Source organism: Camelus ferus, chromosome 18 (genome assembly GCF_009834535.1).
Source record: "Camelus ferus isolate YT-003-E chromosome 18, BCGSAC_Cfer_1.0, whole genome shotgun sequence".
NCBI lineage: Eukaryota > Metazoa > Chordata > Mammalia > Artiodactyla > Camelidae > Camelus > Camelus ferus.
The window spans coordinates 7,767,278-7,784,573 of NC_045713.1; the positions used below are offsets into that span (position 1 = coordinate 7,767,278).

Consider the following 17,296-nt stretch of genomic DNA (forward strand, 5'->3'; position numbering starts at 1 on the left):
GTGATGAAACAAACTTACTTTTAAGACAAAGCAAGAAAAATGTTTTTCATACATTAAATTCTCTCTCTGCCATCAGGGCCGCCCGCCCCCCTTTGGTGTACATTGTGCGTCTGCGTCAGCCAGACCTCCTGAGAAGACAGGAGTGCCTGCTTGATGTCAGCAACACTTTTCCCAGGGTAACTCCTCAGGGGACAACACTCCTTCGAGTTTTGTAAGAGGTCACAGTGTCCAGATCTGGGCTGTCGAAACTGTCGGTAGCTTATCTGAAGTACAAGTCCTTGACTCAAAAACTTACTTAACTTGAGCTTTGACCTCTAATGGGTGGAACAGTCCTTAGAGCTTTCTGAAAGCTTGTCTCCTGGGTTCTAATCCTCCAATGGGCTTGAAAAGCAATTCTCTACTTCTTCTTACACTGACCATTAGATTAATTTTTTCATCAACAAATAGAATAGTATTCAGCCACCAAAGGAGTGAAGTACTGACACGTGACGCAAAAGGGATGAACCTCAGACACGTGTCAGTGAAAGAATCCAGACACAAGAGGCTACATATTACAGGACCCCGTTTCTGTGGGACATCCAGAGTCAGCAACTGCATAAAGAGGAAACGTGCGTGGGTGGTCGTCCGGGCCTGGGGACAGGACAGAGTGGAGAGGAAGTGCTTAATGGAAATATTTTGGAACTACACGGAGGTGTTGGTGGCACGACATTGTGAATGCGCTAAATGACACTGACCCTAGAAGCAGAGTGTCCCTAGCTTGCTCTCTGATCCACTCCCTCCTGTATTAGCAGTAAGAAAGTTGGCTTCATTTAGACACTGTGTTTTGCAGCCAAGAGATGAGAAATACACTCAGCAGTGATCATGGCAGTCAGCTGCACAATTCTCACAGCCTGAAATGCCCTCTCCCCTTCCCTCCTTCGGGCCAAATGGATGAGGAAATGGGTCAGAACACGTCTGAAGGTGGCCAGGTGAAGACGGGTCTTGAGTTGCTAACCTGAGGCGTTTAGATTTTCTCTTGGGGATGATGGGAGTGGTTGTAGGCATTTGAGCAACAGGGGAACGTTAAAGGATCCACATTTTACCCGCATCTGTCGTGTGGCTTAAGAGGGGAATTGCCTGGATGAGGCCACTTGTTAGGAAGCCACTGCAGCGATGAGGACAGGCCGGCGCGCTGCCTCTCCTCTCCAGCACACCCAACACACTCGCTCTTCTTCTTCCTTCATCTTACACTTCCTGTTTTATTAATTCCCTTCCACGTGGTCTTCTAATATTTGCCTCTGTTCTCTGATTCCTCTTGCCCTTTCTGTTTTCATCACCTTTTACTGTCCGCTTTCCTGGAAACCCAAAGGACTCTGACTGTGACACGTCCAAATCACCGGCATTATCCTCTAACGGCAGCACCGAAAGTTCAGCAAGTACCTAATTTAGAAGGATGTGCATCTCATTTTGGGTCATACCCAGCCATGTGCAAAGACATATCTGTCCCACGTGAGGCTGACGCAGCCTGCAGAGTTGTTTCAGGAGGCCCCTTGAATCTAAACATAAACACGCCACAGAAACAATTCAGAATCACAAGATCCGGCTGTGTGATCCGGATTCATGGTTTATTTGCTTGGGCAGGAGTCTTCCTTACCCTGAGCTTCTGTTTCGACACCTGTCAAGTGGGAATAAAATGATTCCAACATGTTTTATCTCACAGAGATTTTCTAAGAATCCATTAAAAGCACTTTATAAAGCCTACCATGTGGTGGAGAGGTCCGTGGCTAGGTCATCAGGAGGGACACACTCTGCAGTGGAGCAGGGAGTGAGCGTCCCTGAGGGCGCCCGCCTCCTCCTCCCTTTGCTGTAAAGTCTAAGGAAGCGCTTCCGCCTCAGGGCACAGGGGGCTTTCTGCGCGATGGGCTGTGCGGGGGCCAGAAGGGACACCCCCGACCCCACCCCAGCCCTCCCTGAGGGGCATGGGGACACGCCTCACCTTGTCTCTGGGTGGGGGCAAAGCCCTGGTCACTGCCACCTCAAAAGGCCTGGGCTTTCCCACTAAATGCTTGGGCAGGGCTGAGCCTGGATTAAGGTAAGACCTTGGGCTCTCAACTTAGAAGATCTAAATTTGAATCCCAGCTCTGATAGTAATTAGTAATGTACCCTTGAACAGTCGCTTAACTTTCTGGGTCCCAGCTAGCTTATTTGTATAGGAGGCGTCGTAACAAGACCTATCTCATAGGATTGTTGGGCGGACTGAGTATCTTAATGCAGGCCAAGTACTCAGAACAAAAAATATTAGCTCTCCTTTCCCGAGGATAGGTCTTGCTCTATGTGTGTGTGTGTGTGTGTGTGTGTGTGTCTGTGTGTGTGTCTGTGTGTGTGTCTGTGTGTGTATCTGTGTTCTGTGCGCCCCTCTCTGTGCAGTCTCAGATGAGAAACCACTCTAGAATCCAGAGCTCAGGTCCTAAATGGGTCTATCCTATTGCATCTTGGCTCTCCATCTTGCCCTCAGGAACTCTCAGTTCTTGACAGGGCTGGGGGACTAGGGGACCTGAATGACATCGGAGGGACAGAGAATTATGCAGAAAGAGTTTAGGAAATCCTCGAGGGACACAGAGGCTGAGAGGGGCAGGCAGTGAGGGGGTCTTGCGGTTGGAATAAGGTTTTTCTGCATCAATCCCGATCAATTTCCGTCATGGACAGATGAGGACACAGACCCAGAGATGCCCAGGCTCACACACTTCCAGTGATCAAGTTCTGTTGATTCTGTTGCCTTCATATTTTTCAAGGGGAACAGAAGGAAAAGGAAGAAAAGGGAATTATATCAATGCTAAGGAAGCTTAAGCAAGGGCGTTCTTCTACTTCATAACACACGTCCTGACATGTAACTGAAATTGATTTGTGAAGTTATTTGTTTATGTCTCTCTCCCCTTTAAGTGTGGGCTTCATGAGCGCAAGGATTTGGCTTTCTTTATAATTAGTTCTTGGCACATGGACTGAACACAGCAGGCATAGATCCCATCCAACATACAGCGACACTGGGTTGAGGTGCCTACCTCCTCTCAGGCCAAGACACAATGTCCTGTCACTATCTCCCCACCCTTGGAACCAGGAGCCCCTGAAATTTTGGCTGCTCCCCTCCCCCAGCTACCCACACTTTGAGACCCGCTGTTATTCCAAAATGGCATAGTCAAATGTTGCCCTACTGAGAACAAGGAGGGCATGGGGGCAGACTTAACATAATCTTGCTTTCATTGTTTGCACACGTCAGATTGTGATCTGTGAAATTTGAATCTAACACACAAATCATTCCTGACCAATACTACCTCCCCGTATCGTGAGCAATTCTTTCAGCCAGTGGAAATCCCGACAGGCTTCCCAGAAGAGGAGTCACTTGGGCTAACAATATAGAAGGATGGGAATAGCAAATTGGTGGTGCATCCTGCATCCCTCAGTCCCTGACACCCGGTTCACCTGTACTGATGCTGAGCCTAATGCTTCCCTTGAGGCGGGAAGCCCCATGAAAAGATCGGCGGGACTCCCAAGCTGGGTCAAACTCTCCTGACAGCATCATCCGGTTCCCCAGACCAGAGGATCTATGTCACTTTTTGCCTCTGAAATGGCTTACTTACTGCTAAAATTCTATTGGTTCCCTCAGCTCCCTTCTGATTGATTATTTCCTTCATTCCGACTTCATTATTACACTCACTTCTGATTGGTCCACTTCCCTAACTTCTGATTGGTCCATTTATAGTACTTCATTTGCATAGCACTCACTTCTGATTGGTTATTTCCTTCACTCCTCATTCGTTATTACTCTCACTTATGATTGGTCCACTTCCCTTACTTCTGATTGGTCCATTTGTAGTACTTCATTTGCATGGAGCTCACCACTCATTGGTTATTTCTCTCACTCCTGATTGGTTATTTCTCTCACTCATGATTGGCCTATTTCTACAAAGCTTGTTCCTAGTTGGTCAACTTTTGTTATACTTTATTTGTATATGGTGTTGCAAAGGTTAAACTGGCAGCCTATAAAGGCCTGTGTAAACTTACAGGCAGGGTCCAGAGCTTGGAGTGTTAACATTTCTCGGCCTGCTGGCTTAATACACCTGAGTTCCCCAATGCTCTGAGTGCTGCTTGCTCTCTTGCTGGGATCCAGGTTGGTGTCACAACTGAGCTGTGACACTGAGCTGTAACACATTTTTCCACAACACCATGAATGTTACCTGATTTTCAACTTTGATTGCTGTGGTCTGAGAAACAAAGTAAGCCGTTTACACTTGGTGAGAACACTGGGTCCATATACTTAGTTTACCTTGGCTATACTATAATTATCAGTTTATTTGTCTTTGTCTTCAACCTGCATAATGCCTGAGTCTTAGTCATATTTGTGCCCTAAATATTGAGAAACAGGCTTTGAAAGTACATGATGATCTCCTAGTACACAAATGAATAGATGATAAATATGGAGTGTTGTGTGTGGGTGGTGGGGAGCCAGGAGGGCGGGTCAGGAACACAGTATCTTTCTTCACAGTCTTAGTATGTCAGACTTCTCTCGTTAGGTGTTCCCTGCCATGGAATGAAGGGACACAAAGATAATGCCTTCCATGATTTCCCCTTCTAGAGCAAGACCATTATGCATTTGTTAGGACGTGGTACTGACCGCATTTTATTCCCAGGAAATACATGGGACTAGCCTATTGCCATTAGGATAGATGCCAAGCAGCCCTGTGGTGAGGACGGTGGGTGATGGTCATACCAGACTTAGTTCATAATCATCACAGCTGATTACCTGTTTTGGAGGAAGAGAAAAGCCTTATAGTTTCCACAAGGGCTTGGTTTCCATGAAGAAGAAGAAATGGGTTTAGTTGAGTGAATTAAGGTGTCAGCAGTTACAAATGACACCCTAATCTTTCCCTGTTGTGTGTATTTTGTGTACCCCTCGGTCTGCAGTGTAGAGAGAGACTGTACACAAGACCCCGAGTGTTCTGATGACCTGCACCAGCCATCGTTCCTGACGAGGGGTGATGGAGCCTTTACTTGTGGAGATCTATGGGGGAGCTCCTGGGTGGGGGTAGCCATCAAGATAGGAATCCGTTATTTTAACCAATTGCTAACCAGTTTGCAGTCTCGGGACTCAGTATTTCCCAGAATGACCCTTACCGTGCAATGACAAACACTGACTATTAGTATTTCAGAGCAGACTTGCCATCTATCTCGTGTTGGCTCATTTATAACACGTTGTTGAGATCAGTAGTTGGGAAGCCACTTGCACTTACTGACCCTCACTTTCTACATCTGTAAACTGGAGATTGTAGCACGATTCTATCTAATAGCGCCCAGAGAAGTCACCAAGATGGTGCAAAGCCATACCAGAATTCCTGGGACGTTCTATCCTACCTCTCTGGGGGTCATCTTCCTGCTTCTCAGGTCTGTCCTTTGTTGGTGTTCAAGCTTGCAGCCAATTGTCTCCTTCATTATGCTTCTGTAGGGCTCCATTATCCCAGACATTCCACACATATCCCACATACGTGGCATGGTTGTGTGTCTCACTCCCTCCACAGGGAGGCTGCTCCCAATGGAGGGACTGTCTGGCTTCTAATCCACAGCCTAGCACATCACCTACACCTGACATTCACCCACTTGGCCTTGAAACAGTGGACTGGTGAACAGATGTCTTCATACACTGTTCCAGTGGCAGGATTGTAACAGGTGCCTCCTGGAGAAAGATTGAAACCAAAGTTGACAGACTATGATGGTAGAAATGTCATGCTCCATGACAATCTCCCAAGGAAATATCAGAGGGCAGGTGAGATAGTTGGGACCTACTGCATTTTACCAATGCGACATCTACCCACTCAGGCTGGTGTCAGGCAGCTCCAGGGACTTTCAGACCAGAGGAATGGAAAGAGTTGGTAAGAGGTGAGTATCTCATCCTGCAGAAGGACTGAAAGTGACAAAGCATGAAGAGAGAAGGAAGCACACAAACAGCTTAAATGTCTTGTGTTTCTCTTGAGATTAACAATTTTTGAGATAAAAATTAATAATAAATTGTAAAAAAAGTTCCACATTTTCTTTCTTCCACAGCTTATGGTTTCCCAGATGAAGCAGATACAGTTCATGGGTCAGAGGGATGAAAATGAGGCCATGGAATTTCCAGACCTTTAACCCACATGTGTCTCTCATCAGGGGTGGGGTGTGGGCTCACAGATGACACCAAGTTCCACTGTAGGTCTCTGCGTTACCAGATCGTCATACCCATTAAAACCTTCCCTACTTGTCAACAGGTTGGAAGCTGTCTGCTCTGACCCCACTCAGCCCCATAGGAACTTCCTGATATCCTTTTGGAGTCCTGTGTGTATTGTGTACCTCATCATTGGTAGATAAGGTGATTGGGGTCCACTTGACCATCAGGCTGCTTTCTCCTCTCTGCTCTCTTTATGCCCATTGATCTCGGACTTGTAGCCTTTCCAGAGACAGAGGCCATTCTCTGGTCAATAACCTGTCTAACTTGCTGTCTCCTGCAGGGCCTTGAGGTGAGACAGCCTGAATTGATATCCCCTGGTGCAGCCATCACCCCCTGGTCCATGTCCCGCCTCTCCTTCAAGGGCCTCTTGTCAGCAGAATCTGATGGGTCATCCTGCATGTGCAGTAATGGTGGCCAGGGTCCAGCCAGGCCCTCTTGTTGTACTAACAGTCCAGTGGTCACCAAAGAGCCACTTGCAAAGGACATACAATGGCCTAGAGGTCCTACCTCGACCAACTCAATTCCACAAACCTTTCTCATCCCCACTCTGCAGAAAGCACTCTACTTGGTTCCAGGGATATGGTGGTGACTAATAGCCAGGCTGTGCCCAGGTTCTCAATCTGGTGAGGGAACTAGGTGAGGAAACCAACCATGGTGCTGGAGATAATAGATTGTGTGCAGGCGACGGAAGTTTGCCAGAAGTGGTTATACCTGATCAAGAAGGTCGGCTCGGAAAGACTCTAAAGCAGAGAGCTCTGTCTGAGACGGCATCTGAAGGATGAGCAGGGGACATACAGAGGGAACACGGGGCTTCGAGGTAGGGGAAACTGCATGGATAAAGATCTGTAGACTCACCTTGTTGGAAGAATTTCAAGCATTTCCAAATGAGGGCAGTTAAGGAGAAGCAAGTTAGAGAAGATACGGTCAGCGGCTTTTGTGAGTGTCTCTGCTGACATTAATTGAGTAGTTATTGAATTCCTACAGAATACGAACACAAAGGAGGCCAAAACTAGAGTGTCCAAGATGCGTTGCCAACTTACGGCCGAGTGAGCGCCTGCACGTAGAGCACAGGTGTTCCTCCTACTGGCTGCAGCTCCAGCCCCACCCCCTTCCCAGCACATAAACCCTCCAGCCTCGCTGCATCTCCACGGGCAGGACGGGGAGCTCCACGCTCACAGGCGAAGAGCAGCGCACAAAGCGGCGAGGGAACTCGGAGGAGGGAGTCACGGAGGACAGTGGCCATGGACCTGATCCCAAGCTTTTCCATGGAAACGTGGGTTCTCCTGGCTACCAGCCTGGCGCTCCTCTATCTGTGAGTAACTGTCCAGGTTCATAATCTTTGTAAACTCGAACTTGGGGAACTAATCATTTCTCCCTTTCCCTATGTGTTTTGAAGATCAGTTAACAGACGGGAAATTGCTAAAGATTTGGGTGCTACAAAAGTTTCCCCCATTCTACCTAGAAGAAGAATCTGGAAATCATGACTGAGTCAAGTTACTAATAAACATGAGTAATTCTCGCAAAGGATTTCAGCCTGAACCTCCCAGGAGCACTCAAATTCAAAATATTTAGCAAGTATTCTCTCTGGGATGGGGACCCTGAAGACTTCAGCTGCTTTTAGCTACTCATCAGTAGCTTTTGAGGATCTCACAGTGGAGGTGGGAAAGGAGACGATCAGTGAATGTGATGATTGCTTTTGGAGTCGCTGCTTTTATTTATCACCTACATGTGACTTCCTAGGTCAGTGACCCAGCTCTGAGTCAGTGACTGGCCAGCCTCCCACCTGTCCCACAGTCCCTGTGACCGGGTTCTCTCTTTCACTTTACAGCTATGGGACGTACTCACACGGAGTATTTAAGAAGCTGGGGATTCCTGGGCCAAAGCCTCTGCCCAGTTTTTGGAAATGTTCTAGCTTACAAAAAGGTGAGTGTTGTTTGAACCTCCTCTTTTGCTTCTCACGGTTGCAAATCCCAGCTGAGTGCCATCATAAAAGGAGGAAGTCCTGAGGTTTCACACTTCCTAGATGCCATCCGTGGGCCTACGCAGCACGTGCCCATTGTCAGCTGTAGGAGCCCCAGGTTTTGCCTCGGGCAGACAGCCCAGCCCCCTGGCTGGTCCAGCACAGGACCTGATGTTCCATCTTGTGAGTACTGTGAAGCGGGTTTTCTTTCTGCCAGACGCAGATCCCCCGGAAGGTACCGCCCCCTTAGTATTAGGAGAAAAGCATGAGGGGGGTGCCCAGTCTTGGCTCATTAAACTATGTTCACTGGAGTCAGACTTCGCTGTTGGTAGCATCAGCTGTGGGTAACCTTTTTTTCCCATTCCTCCTGGATGGCTGGGAAACTTCACTTTCTAAGGCAGCCCGAAACTTCACAGCCGGGTAATTTTCACACACCTGAATTCCCTCAAGAACCGCTGAGCCGTGCTGGTGTCTCCACGCCCTAATCCACCTCTTGTGCCCGTGGCAATCTGGGGGATCTGAGAGCTGGGGCGAGAGCTTTCTGCTTTACTTCTGTGCCCTGAAAGGAAGCGCCTTACGGGGGAATCTGAGCAAAGAGTGAGTATAACCGAGATAGAGTGGTGGCTGTCTTCGACTTCAGCTATTTAACCTCTACGTGAGCACTGGGGTTTTTTTTTTTTTTTTTTTTGGTCTTTTTTTTTTTTAAGCAAGGCAGAACCACTTATACAAAATCACTAGAAAGAACATGATTTAAGAAAATTATTCTCAATTTAATTTAACTGAGCAGAATGTACTAGGTGCCACAGACTATGACTTCCAGCAGAGCCTTGATGCTAATCCAGCTCTGACGCCTCCTAGCCCGGGCCTGGCCCCTGAGCCGAAGCTCATGAGCGTGCCCGGACGTCCAGGGGCAGAGCCTCGTGTGCAGGCTGCTCTCAGCCTCAGACTTCCTTTCCCGCAGACCTGGGGCTTGTTCCTCAGATCCTCATTCTCCCTCCTTGGCCCTCATTGTCTCATTACTGCCTAAGAACTGCTTGAACTTTGTTCCTTCTGAAAAGGCAACGATTTCCTTTCTGCCTTCCCCAGATGAAGTCCTTCGTGGATGCACTCCAAGACCCACACTTCTGGGACCCTCATTTTCAGTTAAACCATCAAATGTCACAGCAGAAACTTAGCAACCAGAAGTGTTTTGTTTGTTTGTTTTGTTTTTACAGTTACAGAAGTGAATACTCAGGGCAAGTGTTTTTTTCTTGTATGTATATATATTTGTTTACTGAAGTATAGTCAGTTTGCAATGTTGTGTCAATTTCTGGTGCACAGCACAATGCTTCAGTCATTCATAAACATAAATATATTCATTTTCATATTCTTTTTCACCATAAGTTACTATAAGATATTGAATATAGTTCCCTGTGCTCTACAGTATAAACTTGCTGTTGATCTATTTATATATACTGGTCAGTATCTGCAAATCTCCGAGTCAGGGCACGTGTTCTGTATGCACTGGCCCTCGCTGAGCTGTGGTGTCTCCCGTTCTTCTCTGGAAAACTAGAAGTCAATCCACTTTCTCATTCATTTGTTTGCTCACTCAGTTTGTCACTCAACACACATGCCTTAGATGTAGTTAAATCTGCTAGACTAACAGAAGTCACTGGTGTCTTTAACTTCCTAACTCTGCTACAAGTCTGGAGAGGGCTCTTGAGATAAATGAAAAGGCGGCTTAACTAGGAGCTGAAGGTGTGTAGAGGAAACTCTTTTTCTCAGCTTCATTATTCTTACATGTCCACGGAGAGTAAACTCAGAGGGCTATGAGATTTTAGAGAGAACACATGCACAAGCCAAAACACTTCAGAAAGACAAGGATTTATTCAGTATTCAGACAAGGCGAGGAATGACTTAAATGCTCCATTTCAAATATCTCGTCTATTTTGTCTCCTTTCCCCCAAGACATCCCTGAGTAAGAGTTTCCTTCCATTTGCCAGTGGACAACGTTAAGACTGATTTCATGGCATTCAAGTCATTTTTGTCCCAATTAGAGGTAGGGTTCAGTACATTTTAACTAATAATTTAATGTTTTTTTTCTCCTGCAGGGTATTTGGGATTTTGACGAGGAATGTTTTAAAAAGTATGGGAAAGTGTGGGGGTGAGTATTCTGGCAACTTCCATGGGATAGATGAGGCGCTGCCCTGCGGTGAAGGGGACAGTCTCAGTGCGGAGCTGCTTGTCCTGAAACCATCTGTTGTGCAGCTTTGGGAGCTTGTTCTCCTAGGGAGCCCCGAGGTCACCAGGTGTGCAGGTCTGCAGTCTGAGTCAGGCCTGGAGAGCTGCAGGCCATCACTTTCCTCCAGCCTTTGATGGCCCAGGGACTCCGAGCATCACCTCATGCCCAGTATCTTGCTCTTCCTCTTTTCTCCATTTTGCCTTCTTTGGGGCACCCTTAATTGCATCAAACACATTATTCCGGAACATTCTAACATGTGCTCATAAATGTATGTGTTTACCCTTTGCCACATGATTCACTTTCAAGGAAAAGCCACAATTCCTTTATTTAAGTTTTGAGTTTAAAAGTATGTCCTTATTAAAGAAGGACTGGGGGGTAGAGGTAACAAGAGAAGGACACCCTTCCTACTCTACTTTTTATAACTTCCTCTGCACAGAGGTGTGGTTTTCCTTTAATTTTCAGGCAAGACTTTTCAATAGAAGTGTATAGAAAAACTGCTTTAACTACTCTATTCCTCTGACTTTGAAAAGATGTGGGCTATCTCTAGCCCAGGTGTTGCTCGTGGGCTGGAGGACTCGATGACTTTGCAGAGCGGCCTTGGCAGAGGCTGTTGCCTCTTGCAGCTGTTGGAGGTTTGGTGAGAGCAGCAGGACAGCTGTGATGTGATGCTTATTTGCTTAAAGCATGTGGGAGAAGGCTCTGCCTCTCCGTACCTCTTCATCTTCTCTCGTCGAGTCCTCAGAAACCGTAAGGCCCTGCTGAGCTGGCATGGCCCACAAGGGCAACGGGATAGAGTGGGAAGAGCCCGCGGCGCTGCATGGTCCCGGGACCGGCTCCAACATGCAGTGCTTCTGAGCTCCGGATGGAGTCACGTTTTCATGGTGGATCCCAGTCCTCTCTTGAGAAAACAGTTCTTGTGCTTGGGTGTAAACAAGAAACCCCTGGGACGGCAGGTTACAAGTCAAGACTTGCCCCTCACCGCAGCATCACTGACTCCGGAGGATCTGGGAAGGGGCCCAGGAATCTGAATTTTAACTGGTAGTGGAGGAAATACGAAGGCTGGTGTGATACCATGAATATAAAGGGTCACCCCAAACCACTATTCCGTCTCCACTGAGGTGTTTTTGAGAAAACATGGCGAGAAGAAGGGACTCATCCAAGAAACATGGTCAGTGAGGTGGAGGAGCAGCCAAACTGCCTCCAAAGTCACTTCCGGCCCGGCTTCAGCACTAAGCACAGTTGACGCGCACTTAAACCCTCTGAGCTTCAGAATAGTTTTCGGAAATAGCGCACTGATTCTCATCCATTTATATACGTGATCACAAAACCATTTGAAATTCCTCTGTGAAGTCGAAGGAGCAACAGGTGACTTGCAGAAAATCTTCCATTGTGTTCTAGCAATTGCAGCTGATTCACAGTGGAAGACAACGTGCCAGCAGGCAGTATGATTCAACTTACGGGAAATGTCCCAGCAGTGGCCCGTTCCCGGGAATGGACATCCTCACAGTCAAGAGATGAGGCCAGAGTGGGGTGTGTCACACATGAAGGGTCAGCTTTGGGTGGCAGGCGTGTCAAAAGTGCATCTGCCCTGCTACAGGAATGTCACCGCCGTGGGGCCCGAGGCCCACAGGGGACCCCCGCAGAAGAAGACATGCAAGCAGTGGAAAGAGAACATTTCAGAAATGAATTCTACCTGCTGCTCTGACTTCCTTTATTCTCTTTGTCCTTTTGTTTCAAATTATTCTAAACTTGATGCTACCAAGGATATCTCATTATTATTTTTTTTAATATTTCAAAAAAAAAAAAAATAGGGAAGAAATCTTTGACGATCCTACTGCCACTTGTGGACCATTCCACATCTTCCATCTGCAGACACACTGCTACCTCTTTGTGATCAGTGTGTCTTGAATTTTGACCTGACTTTATATCATATACATTTTTCATGTTTCTTGAAATGTTTTCAAAAATGACTGAGTAGGTGGATTCTCCTTAATTTTGTTTGTTTGTTTGTTTCCACATAATTAACTTGCCTTCAGTGATTTACTAAGCCAGCTTAGTTTTTGAAAATGAAATATTTGAAAGCCTTAAAAATTATGAAGAGTGGTAGAGGGAATCCCCCTGCACACACCCCTAGAGCGAACCGAAGTGTTAATGTATCCCTAGCCATCATACCAGGAGTAAGGCTTATGTAACGGCAGGATGACCATCTGGACTCCAGGGGTGGCTCCGGCTGCACAAACCAGTTCGTTCAATCTAATCAGCTCTGTTTTCTGCACGCAGGTTTTATGATGGTGGACAGCCTGTGCTGGCAATTCTTGATCCAGACATGATCAAAACAGTGTTAGTGAAAGAATGCTATTCCACCTTCACAAACCGGCGGGTAGGCATGTGTTTTTAAAATTTTAATTCATTCATTCGTTATTAAATTTTCATTTTGAAATAATTATAAATTCACAGGATGTTCTCAAAAGAAAAATTTACAGGGCGGACCCGTGTTATATACCTGCATCATGCTTCCCCCAGTGGTAATATCGTGAATAAATGTCGTACCACAGCAGAGCAGGGCGCTGACTGTGACACTATCCACAGAGCCAATTCCGCTTTAGTCAGTTTTCTGTGCGCTCTGTGTGCTCTCTGAAAATTTGCCATGGATTTAGGTTTGTGTAAGTACCACCACAACCCATATACAGAATTATTCCAGCCCCGCAAGGCTCCCTCCGTTGTTTATGGTCACAGTGTGTACCTGCCCTTCTCCACTTACCCGGGTTTTTAGCAGAGCAGACTTTGTTTTATTTTGATGAGGCAAACCTAGCATTGTTTTCTTTTATAGGTTGTGCCTTTGGTATGAATTCCCAAACCTTCACCAAGCCCTAGATCCTGAAGTTTTTCTCCTTTTTCCCCCCTAAATGTTATATAGTTTTATGTTTTACTTTTAAGCCTGTAATCTATTTTGTGGTTTTGTTTTGTTTTGTACTGTCTAAGCTGTTCCTCCACCATTTGTGGTAAGACTGTCCTTCCTCCCCACAGCCGCTCCTGCCATGTAGTTGACACTGGTAGTCCCTGCCCTTCTTAGCGCCTGCTTGTTCTTAGATGTCTCAGCTCTGCCAATCTCTGGGTGGCGTGAGACCAAAGCACATCACTTTTGCAGTGTTCTCAGCGGCTGGGAAAGTGCTCACTCGCTCCGCTGTCCTCCTCCCAGCGAGGAGCGCCCTCTCAGGCTGGGAGCCCTGCGTGGCGCTGAGCAGCGCTGGCCTTGGGGGTGAGCTGATGCGGGCAGAGTGGAACTCTCCCCCGTGTCTTTTTTGTCAGTTTTTCTCAAGTTTAGGCTTTACTGAGATGCTGAAACTTCTTAAGTGACTCCTAAGGTTTCCTAGGTCTATTTTTCTACGTTGCTAGCTATCTTACTGTTTTTCTTTGTTGGGCAACAGAGCCTGGAATCTCCTTCTCTGCCATCTCGATGAGGTTAACCCAGGATTTCATCATTAAGTGTCATGTTTGCCGTAGTTGTTTTTTGTTTTTGGGTTTTTTTTTTTTTTGCTAAGTGTCCTTTATCAAATTAAAGCAGTTTCCCTCTGTTACTAGTTTGTGAGTTTTTATCAGAAATGGGTGTTGGGGATATCCATTTTAAAACAAAATGTAATTCTGGAAGACCGTGGAAATTTTCAAGCAGTTTGCTTTGATAGGCCAGTCCCAAGCTCAGAAATAAAAAAATTTTTTCCTTCTTAACCGTGGGCAAAAAAATGCAGCGGAAATTGTTTTTCATGTAACATCATTATTTATTCAGACTAGCAAATAGTTCCCTAATCTTTCAAGTGCTAAGCACTATTATTTTAAACAATCACCATAGCAAGACCTCCCCTGTCCCGGCGGCTCAGGCTTTAGATGTATGTAAAGGCAGAACCTGCTTGGTCAGCATGCACTTTGCCAAGGCTCTCTGGCTCCTGTCACCAATCCCCTTCCTTGTACCTTGCACAGCCCAGGAGGATGAGCTCAGACCTACACCCGTTTATTCCCCTGGAAGACCAGTTTCCCTGCCCGTGGGTCTTTTGCATGAAAAAGGAGATTGGACTAGAAAGTCTGGAAAGGACATCAGGTGGCTGGGTGTCTCCTCAAAGGAGGCTTTGCATTTGGGATAAATATTTACTGACCATCTGCCTTAGGGTCAGCTTCGAAGCACACAGTCACGGAATATTTACTGAATAAATGCTGCACATTTAACACAATTTCCACAAATGTGGAGAGCTCCAAAACTTATACAGGGAAAAATGCGTTTTTTTCAACTCTAGATTTTTGGTCCAGTGGGAGTTATGAAAAATGCCATTACTCTGGCAGAGGATGAACAGTGGAAGAGAACACGAATATTGCTGTCGCCAAGCTTCACCAGTGGGAAGCTCAAGGAGGTAAGGAAAGAAGAGGACCTGCTATTAGAAACTTAGAGAATAAGGTAGAAAATGAGATCACAGTCCCTTTCCAAGGAGGGATCTGCTGAATTGCAGCTTCCTAAAACTGTCTTTCAGCTTGACCTCCTGGAAGCAACATTGTAAGATTCGTTATAAAATGTCACTTACAGCTCCATCATGGGAAAGCCTCATCTTTCTAGGACTTGAGTCTCTGTGTTTAACCTCAGGTGCTGTTGTATTTTGTGCCTAGATGTTCCCCATCATTGGCCAGTACGGAGATGTGTTGTTGAGAAACCTGAGGAGGGAAGCAGAGAAAGGCAAGCCCGTCACCATGAAGGAGTAAGTAGGGGCGAAGCTGCCCGTGTTCCGGGCTCTGGGCAGACCTTCCAGCTGCCTGCCGCGGCGCCGACATTCCCACTGCTGAGTTACCGTAATGACCAGACAGAAGCAGGTGTGCAGTGGTTTAACTCCAAGGGGCATCCTAGAAAGAGGTGGATCCCCGAAAAGAGCAGGGCAGCCAGGAGAGAAAGAAGAAACACGGTGATGTCGATTTTGAGTGCGGACGCTGGGGGATGATGGCAGGGGAAGGGCCTTGGTACACACTGGTGGGCCGTGGCTGGGGTGCAATCATCACAATCCGGAACTTGGAACAACTTACATCTCTTCACAATGTTGCTGAGAACACCTGAAGTTGCTAACTATTACCTCTCGCCACGACTGCTACTTCCTTCAGTCCCAAAGGAGAGAAGGCCCCGCGCAGGTTATGGGCAGGGTGACCGTGGGATTGAGCGTCTAGACTGGGGTTTTCTCCGTGAGGCAGGAACAGCAGGTCAACTGGGCCTGCCCTGAAAACCTGGGGACATGCGGTCACTTAGCTGTTACAGCTCTCAAGTCAATTTTGGAGTGATTTATTAATTTTTTAACTAGAAACATGTTTACTCCTTACATTTTACAGAAATGACTCTGCCCTCGGGGCAACCGCAGATCAGCGGCGCTGAGGAAGAGCGGGTCTCTGCAGCCTTAGCGGGGTGCACGCCAAGGCGGGCTCATGTTTCTGGCAAGTCAGAGCAGGGTGCTGCTGTTCTGGGACGTGCTTAAGAGGGATCACTCTGAGCACAGGTCTGGGTTGAGGCGAGTCCCCTTTCTAGGCTGCCTGAGGACATTAGCGATTCCATCCTTTGTCCTGCTCAGACACGGTGCGTATACACCTGCTTTTGCCCATAGTCAAAACACGCTACTGCAATTTGTGTGATTGTGGGCGTCCATCCCTCTATGACCGAGTTCCTTGAGCCGAGGGTCTAACTTGACTGAGTCCCAGTCGTCCCTAACACAGGGCCAGCTGTGTCTTTGGCAACTCATATACACCTCATGACCCAGTGGTACAGTAGCACAGACTGTTCAGAGGATCCAGCTGGTGGTTCTCAAAGTGTGGTTCTTTACCTCCTTGCCTGGGCAGCTTATTTTTCATGCATTTCTTGTTGCATATGTTGGAAAAGGATGGGAAAGTCATGCTAGTTTGAACCGTCCATGTCTTTCTTTCTGCACTCAGCATTTTTGGACCCTACAGCATGGATGTGATTACCAGCACATCATTTGGAGTGAACGTTGATTCCCTCAACAACCCACAGGATCCCTTTGTAAAAAATGGCAAGAAGCTCTTAAGATTTGACTTCCTAGATCCACTCCTTATCATATCAAGTATGTAGACTGTTCTGTGTTTTTCTTTACTCCCTCCCTCCCCTTCTCCCTTTATTCCTTCTTTCATTCCTTCCTCCACCCTTCCTTTATTTATGTTTCTTTCTTTTCTAAAGAGCTATATTGAGATAGAATTCACATAGCGTGTAATTCTCCCCTTTAAAATGTAAACTTCAATAATATTTACAATCTGTGTCGCCGACATATGAATGGATCAGGAAAATGTGGTATGTCAGTGTGTATGTGTGTATATATGCCTTTGCACCATGGAATCCTATTCAGCCATGAAAAGGAAGGAAATCCAGATTTTGCATGATGTGGATACCCTTTGAAGGCATTATGATACGTGAAATAGGTGAGATGGAGGGAGATAAACACTTGAATGTTGAATCAAAAAGAAGAAATCCAACCTCATACAAAAACTATTTCAAATTTTTGGTTATCAGAAGTGGGGGTTGGGTGGTGGGAGAATTGAATAACAGTGGCCAAAAGGTACAAACTTTCAGTTGTAACATAAATAATTGTTGATGGTATAACGTACAATATGACTAACCCTGCTCTGTGTTGTGTTCTTATGTTGCTAAGAGCATAGAGCCTAAAAGTTCTCAACACAAGGGAAAAAGAACATTTTTTATGACTATGTGAGATAATGAATGGTAACTAAACTTTTTTTTAGCTTATTTAACATTTTTTATAGAGTTATAGTCATTTTACAATGTTTTATCAAATTCCAGTGTAGAGCGCAGGTTTTCAGTTATACATGAACATACATATATTCATTGTCTCAT

General features: G+C 46.3%; 1 pseudogene; it reads left to right on the forward strand.

Annotated features, from left to right (window-relative positions):
* The first annotated feature begins 6,466 nt into the window (after positions 1-6,466).
* LOC116657483 lies at positions 6,467-16,522 on the forward strand (annotated as a pseudogene).
* The last annotated feature ends 774 nt before the right edge of the window (positions 16,523-17,296 follow it).